The following is a 6,505-nucleotide window of genomic DNA, read 5'->3' as shown; positions in this document are numbered from 1 at the left end:
AATCAATTGGATTTACAATTTTAGACATTTCAGATGATGTATGGATCTCTAGAATGGAATTGTAGTGTTCTCCTGAATGTTTAAAGGACTACATACATGGAGAGGTGTGCAAAAAGTCCCTTGTTTGAATCTGGAATTCCTGCCACTCCATTAAAAAAAAAAAAAAAAAAAGTGGGGGGGTGATGAGAAGCTGGACAGGAGCCAGCAATGGGTACTGGCAGCACAGAAGACCAAAGGCAGCATGGGCTGCATCCAGAGCTGGAGAGAGAGGATCCTGCCCCTCTTCTCTGCTCTGGGGAGACCTCACCTGCAGGGCTGTGTCCAGCTCTGGGGCTCCCAACACAAAAGAGACCTGGAGCTGATGGAGAGGGTCCAGAGGAGGCCACAGAGATGACTCAGAGGGCTGGAGAAGCTCTGCTATGGGGATAAGCAGAGAGAGATGGGGCTGAATGGGTTGCCCAGAGAGGTGGTTGAGGCCCCATCCCTGGAGGTGTTTAAGGCCAGGCTGGATGAGGCTCTGGCCAGCCTGATCTAGTGTGAGGTGTCCCTGCCCATGGCAGGGGGGTTGGAACTGGATGATCCTTGTGGTCCCTTCCAACCCTGACTGATTCTATGATTCTGTTCAGCCTGGAGAGCAGAAGGTTGTAGGGAGAGCTCAGAGCTGCATTTCAATCTCTGCAGGGGAGCTGCAGGCAGGCTGGGGAGGGACTGTTCAGAAGGGCTTGGAGTGATAGGCCCAGGGGCAATGGTTTGAAACTGGAGCAGGGCAGATACAGGTTGGACATCAGAAGGAAGTTCTGCACAATGAGGGTAGTGAAATACTGGAACAGGTTGCCCAGAGACATGGTTGAGGCCCCATCCCTAGAGATACTCAAGGTCAAACTTGATGGAGCCCTGAGCAACCTGACCTAGTTGAAGGTCTCTGTTGAGAGCAGGAAGGGGGGTTGGTCAAGATGACCTTTAGATGTCCCTGCTGACTGCAGGGAGGTTGGACTGGATGACCCTTGGAGGCCCCTTCCAACCCTGACCATTCTATGATTCCATGTCCCTACTGACTCCAGATGACATTTGAGGGTCCCTTCCAAGCCAATACATTCCATGGCTACAGGAAGCTCTCTAGCAGCCTGCAGCCCATCATTTTGCAATGGATCACCTTGGACGAGTACCCAACAAGTCCAAATTAAATTGACTCTCCAATTAAGACTGTAGAGTAACATAAATTACAGACCAGAAAAGACCTCAACCTCCTGAAGCCAGGTCTTCTGCTGTTACAGAAAGCCTCTCACAGTCACCTAACAGACTGTTTGTGGGTGGGTTTTGCTGAGCTTCATCATTTGCAGCCTTTTTTTTTTTTTTTTTAAAGATTAAAGTTATGTGCCTCCAGCAAGCACTTTTAAAACAAACAGCACAACCCAAAACCTCAGCTGATGACACCTCACACCAAACAGGATACTCTGAAAAGTGTTTGCTACCCACGTATGTGCACGAGGAAGCTTTGTACCTCTGGGCCCCAAGACAGTCCCTACACTAAGAAAACAGTGAGGATTAACTGAGCACAGAAAGAAATAGATTTATGTAGTCACTAGAGGAAGATCACCTGTAAACCAAGAACCTCAGATGCACCAGTAAGAAGTTACAGTAATAGCTAATGGATTGTTTTGGCTGGAAAAGACCTCCAAGAAAAAGTCCAACCATTATCCCAACACCACCATGGCCATTAAACCACATCCCCAAGTGCCATGGCTACATAGAATCATAGAATCAAGAAGGCTGGAAGAGACCTCAAAGATCATCGAGTCCAACCTGTCACCCTAAACCTCATGACTATCTAAACCATGGCACCAAGTGCCACATCCAATCCCCTCCTGAACACCTCCAGGGATGGTGACTGCACCAGTTCCCTGAGCAGCCTTGCAGGACCAACTCTTGCAGGAAAGAAATTTTTCCTTATCTCCAATCTAAACCTCCCCCGGCATAGTTTCAGGCCATTTCCTCTCTTTCTATCACCTGATACCAGGGAGAAGAGACCTATCCCCACCTCAGTCCAACCTCCTTTCAAGGAGTTGTGAAGAGCAGTGCGGTTTCTCCTCAGCTTCCTCTTTTCTAGACTACACAACCCCAGTTCCCTCAGCTGCTTCCTCACCAGATCTGTTCTCCAGACCCTTCATCAGCTTCATTGCCCTTCTCTGGACACACTCCAGCCCTTCAATGTCCCTCTTGTAGTGAGGGGCCCAAAACTGATCCCAGTATTGAAGGTGCAGCCTCAGGCATGAGGAAATGATGCTCTTCCGTTCTCTTATTCATCTATTATACAGCACTGTTCAGGTTGGAGGGAAGCCCAGGAACTGCCTTGTCCAACCTTGGGCTCAAAGTGGTCAGCAGGGAATTCAGACCAGGATGGTGTATAGATGTGGCACGTTAGGATATGGTCTAGTGGTCATGGCAGTTGGGTTATCACAGGATCACAAGATGCTAGGAGTTGGAAAGGACCCCTGGAGATCATCAAGTCCAACCCCCCTGCCAGAGCAGGACCATAGAATCCAGCACAGGTCACACAGGAACACATCCAGATGGCTCTTGAAAGTCTCCACAGAAGAGGACTCCACAACCTCTCTGGGCAGCCTGTTCCAGTACTCTGTGATCCTGACAGTGAAGCCTCTTCCTCATGCTGAGGTGGAACCTCCTGTGCTGTAGTTTATATCCATTGCCCCTGGTCCTATCACAGGGTGCTACTCAGCAGAGGCTGTCCCCTCCCTCTTGACACTCAGACATTTATAAACACTTATTAAATCCCCTCTCAGCCGTCTCCTCCTCTAGACTAAACAGCCTCAGGGCTCTCAACCTTTCCTCACCAGGCAGTCTCCAGTCCCTTCAGCATCCTCATAGCCCTCCACTGGACTCTCTCTCGAGTCCCTCTTGAGCTGGGGAGCCCAAAACTGGATGCAATATTCTGTGCTGACTACTCCCGATCGTCGTCTTCTCTTCCAAGTGCCTAGAGATGCCCTCCAGAATGAGCTGCTCCATCATTTTTCCAGGGATGGAGGTGAGGCTCACTGGTCTGTAATTTCCTGGAACCTCTTTCTTGCCCCTTTTGAAGACTGGAGTGACACTGGCTTCCCTCCAGTCCTCAGGCACCTCTCCTGTCTGCCAAGATTTTGCAAAAAATGATGGAGAGTGGTAGAGTGACAACAAGAATGCAGCACTGCTAGGAGAAAGCCAAAAGTGGCCACAAGCATTTCCTGATCATGCTACCTGACTACACCAGAAGACTTTTATACTAAATGAAACACAGAGAGACAATCTGAAGGCCTGAGTCAAGTCCAGAACACAGTGCCTGAATAATCATTTTTTTAACAATAAACTTCCTTTCAGACTTTTCAAGTTCCTGCATTCAAGGCACTCACAATTTCTGCTGCACCTCAGGTATCTATGTATGCTTGTTCTCAGCTTCACTGGACAGTACCTGGTCAAGATGAAAAGAAGTTTCATACAACAGCCCATAATATCCCACCCTCTAGCTGAGGGTCTCCTGAGTTGTTCTACATACAACCACAAGCACAGATTTGCTGACAGCTTCTGTTCCTTTCCCTTCTCCCAGCATGAAACACCTCCCTACCAGTCATTACAGGTTTGGGGCTGACCTGTTGGAGAGTGTTCCTGGGGAAAAGGACCTGGGAGTGCTGGTGGTCAACAGGGTGACCATGAACCAGCAATGTGCCCTTTGTGGCCACAAGAAGGCCAATGCACTCCTAGGGTGCATCAACAAAAGTGTGGCCAGCAGGTCGAGGGAGGTTCTCCTCCCGCTCTGCTCTGCCCTGGCGAGGCCACATCTGGAGTACTGTGTCCAGTTCTGGGCTCCCCAGTTCAAGAAGAACTGGAACTTGCTGGAGAGGGTACAGTAAAGGGGACTGGAGCATCTCTCTCGTGAGGAAAGACTGGAAGAATTGGGGCTGGTTTAGTCTTAGGAGAAGAGAAGACTGAGGGGAGATTTCACAAATACTTAAGGTGTGGCTATGAGGAGAATGGGGCCACTCTTTTTTCAGCAATTCCCAGTGACAGGGCAAGAGGTAAAGGGCACAAACTTGAAAGGAAGAAATTCCACCTCAACCTAAAAGGGAACTTCTTTAATGGTGTTGGAGCCCTGGAGCAGGCTGCCTTGAGAGGTTGTGGAGTCTACTTCTCTGGAAACATTCAAAACCCACTTGGATGTGATCCTGTGTGACCTGCCCTGGGTGATCCTGCTCTGGCAGGAGGGTTGAATTTGATCTTTCAGGGTCCCTCCCAAACCCTAAAACTTTGTGACTGGAACAAGCTTCCTCATCAATGAGAGCCTCCCCACTGTAGTATTCCCTATGACATGACGTGGAATATTCTGCTGGTTCATGATGACAAAAACACTGGAAATTATGGCTGAAGAACCAGACTTGGTAAAGCTACCAACAGGTAAAGGCACCTAAGAAACACCACCCTGTCCACAGAACAGATCCTGAACAATTTTAGATTTTTGAAGGGGTACAAGAAACCTCCCTGGTGAGGCCACATCTGGAACATTGTGTCCAGTTCTGGCCTCCTCAGCTCAAGAAGGACCTCAGGGAAGTGCTTGAGAGAGTCCAGCACAGAGCCACAAAGATGCTGCAGGCAGTGGAACATCTTCCTCATGGGGAGAGCCTGAGGGAGCTGAGGGCTCTGGAGCTTGGAGAGGAGGAGCCTGAGGGTGACCTCATTGCTGGTGCTAAAGATGTGCAGGGGGAGTGCCCAGAGGCTGGAGCCAGGCTCTGCTGGGGGATGCCCAATGCCAGCACAAGGGGCAGTGGTGGAAGCTGAGGCATAGGAAGTGCCATGGGAACAGGAGGAGAGATTTTGTCCCTGTGAGGGTGGCAGAGCCCTGGAGCAGGCTGCCCAGGGGGGTTGTGGAGTCTCCCTCTGTGGAGATATTCAAGACCTGCCTGGCTGTGTTCCTGTGTGATCTGCTCTAGGTGATCCTGCTCTGGCAAGGGGGTTGGACTGGATGAGCTTTCGAGGTCTCCTCTAACCCCTAACATTCTGTGGTTCTGTGAAACCTGAGCTACTTCTCCCTTCCTCACAGAAGAGCCTCCAAAATGTTCAATTAAGCATCACAAACTGCAGTAATTTGGAAGAAAATCAGCAGCTTCTCTTTTTCAGTGCCAGACAAGAAATACAGGCTGTTCTTTCCACTCTCAGTTTGAAAGCTTCTAATACAATTTAAATATAGAACCCTTTTTTCCCCTCCTCCACCTCTTCATGTGCACACTCCTTGGAACACTTGCTCCAGTAATTTCAGTACAATGCTAGGCAAACACCACATCCTGAACAGTAACCACAGAATCATTTCAGATGGAAAACACCTCTAAGATCATCAAGTCCAACCGTGGACAAATTGTAAGGACAAATATTCAGTCCCTGCCGGGTCAGCCACAGATTCCAAAAGCACTTTATTCAATGTGGCATCCAAAACAGTTTGAAATAAGGCCATCAACATAGGTGAAGTGCCATGGAATCATTTTTGGTTGGAAAGGGCCAAAAGGATCATCAAGTCTGACCAGCACCTAACTCTACCAAGTCTGGTGCTCAACCATGTTCCTCAGCACCACATCTCTGCCTCTTTGGAACACCTCCAGGAACAGGGATTCAGTCACCTCCCTGGGGAGCCTGTTCAGGCTTGCACCTTTCTGTGCACCAGTCTCGCACACTCTGCTCTTGAACATCGGACATATCCCCCTGTTTCAGGCTGACACCTCAGAAGAAGTTTCTTCTAATATCCAACCTTTAGGCTATAGCCCTCTTGGTGCAACTTGAGACCACTTCCTCTCCTTCTGTCACTTGTTTCTGGGGAGAAGACCAATCCCACCCTCCTTTGGGGTTAACACCAATGCTCAGTGAATTTATACATCCTCATAAGCAAGCCAAGAATTCATTCACAGATTCCATTGGGTTGGAAGGGACTCTCCAAGGGCATCTTGTGCAACCCCCCTGCACTCAGCAGGGACACCTCCAACTAGATCAGGGCTGCTCAGGGCCACACTGAGTCTGATCTTGAATGTCTCCAGGGACAGGGTCTCAACCACATCCCTGGGCAACCTGCTCCAGCATTTTACCACTATCATCATCCTTCATTTTTGCAAGCAGTTGATTCAGAAAGCTTTAAGAGCAGCTCCCCAGCTTGCCCGTGGGCATGCCCACCACTGTAAGAAGTTTTACCAAATATAGCTGCTTCTCCGTTTCGCTGTGGTTCACACCAACTCTCTCACTTCCTACTGAGTCACCCAACAGAAAGAACTTGCATCTGTAAGTCTGCTCTCAAACAATGAGGAAGCTCTAACACAGCTCACGTGGCAAGTTTTAAAATGAAGACTGACATCCTTGTCAGGTCCTTCTGCTTGCTTCTTTCCATTGATGCAGCTGTCAAACAGAAACCTTCCATGCAATGAGAGCAATGTTACAGGACACTATAAGGAACTGATTGTTTGTCCTGCACCAGCAACAA

This window comes from Indicator indicator, chromosome 9 (genome assembly GCF_027791375.1).
Source record: "Indicator indicator isolate 239-I01 chromosome 9, UM_Iind_1.1, whole genome shotgun sequence".
In the NCBI taxonomy this organism is placed as follows: Eukaryota; Metazoa; Chordata; class Aves; order Piciformes; family Indicatoridae; genus Indicator; species Indicator indicator.
This window is presented reverse-complemented; position numbering follows the sequence as displayed.